The sequence below is a fragment of the Alligator sinensis genome, unplaced genomic scaffold, assembly GCF_000455745.1.
Source record: "Alligator sinensis unplaced genomic scaffold, ASM45574v1 scaffold1059_1, whole genome shotgun sequence".
Classification (NCBI taxonomy): Eukaryota; Metazoa; Chordata; order Crocodylia; family Alligatoridae; genus Alligator; species Alligator sinensis.
In genome coordinates, this window is record NW_005842103.1 from 2135119 (window position 1) to 2136788 (window position 1670).

Sequence of the window (1670 nt, forward strand, 5' to 3'; positions counted from 1 at the left end):
CTCAGAAAGGGACACGACAGCAAGGCTTCTTTCCACAATGGCCTAGCACAGCTCTGTGATCTATTAACATTCTTTACGTACTTCTTTGTTGATGCAAACAGTAGACTAAACTCCCTTGCAAAGCATACCAGAAACCCAAGAAGTCAATGCCCAGAGCCAAATTGTTATGAATGACTAGCAGAGACAGAAACTGAAGGCCACGGATACAAGGTCGATTCTGTTCATGGCAGAAGGCTGCCATCCAGCGAGGTACCCACAGAATCAGTGCTAGGAAGAGAGACAGGAAAAGTAGTTTCAAAGTGTGCGAGTGGCAGTTAAATCAAGACCGAAGCGGCCTGTAAAAGTGGTGAGGGTACTAGCAAACCTGGGTCCAGGGTGATGCGCTCGCCGTGAGAGCGTGAACAGAATCACAGTGCAAGGCAGTACATGCTGGAAGGAACGGGAACTCCTCGCACACATCACTTCGGTGCAAAATTGACTGCTTGCTCCAGAAGGAGACCTAGTTGCTACGGGGGAGCTCAGCAGACAGGAGACCACCAGCAAAAGCAGGCAAAGGGCTAGGACAAGGCAGTGGTTCCTAAGCTACAACCTAGGGCCCCTTGCAGGTTTTCTGCCCCACTAGCTCAGCTCTCCCTGGAAGAACAAAGCCATTAACAGAGTAAATGGCTTTACTACGGCTTGCTTTTACCCCTGTCAAGTGCCAAGAACAACTATCGCAGCAAGATTAGAAGTGTGCTGTCTCCCTCTGCCAGGATACATTAGAGGAAAGTCTGGTAGCCAGGCTAGGTTAAAAACCCCAGGAGGTTCTGGACCACAGAGCCAAGGAGCAGGAAACGGGAGCATGGGTCTAGAAAGAGCCAGTGCAAAGAGATGGCACAGGAGGGGAAGAAGGCACTGCAATAGCTCGGTGATGCAGTGTTGTCCAGGGAAGGTAAAGGGGCAATGGATTTGCATTGGAGCAGGCAGAGGAATTGACTGCATGAAGCAATGACGCTCCATCATGCAAGATGTTACTACAGCTGCTGGAGGGGAGGCAGCTGCACAACTGCAAACCACAGCTGGATTCAGAAGTGAGCCACATTGGGGAAACAGCTGGCACCTCCTGAGACAGAAAACCCTGACAGAAGGGGGATGGAAGTGCTTGGAAGAAATGAAATGGCAACTGGCTGCTTGGTGGCGAACCCAGATGGCTGGGCACGGGAGGCCGAGACCTCACTCAGAGTCCAAAGGGGACAGGGCAGGGCTACCTCTGCGTCCATCGGTTCCTTGTCTTCTCCCCTTCCTCCTTAATAAAAATGCCCCCTCCATTTCTAAGGAGATCAGGCAGCAGTTGATGAGATTAAGGAACTCCCCTGTGAACGGGTTATTCTATAAACGCTCTCTAGGCTGTGAACTGTCCCCTGAAGCACCTGGTTTAGCTGCAGTTGAACACAGCCTGCTAGTATCAGCATTAATCTGCCGTAGCAAGTCAGAACTGGATTGCCCATCGTCTTCAGCATGAGCGGCAGAGCCAATTATGTCACCCGGGCCAGAATACCCAAGTTCCAGGCAACAACCCCCTGTGGGCAACGGTGTCAAATCCAGCCAAATGGCGCATTTTTTCTTTTATCATAAACAGCTCTCGCAAAGTGAGACTCACCCAGTTGCAGGTTGAGTCAAAGCAGAGCTCT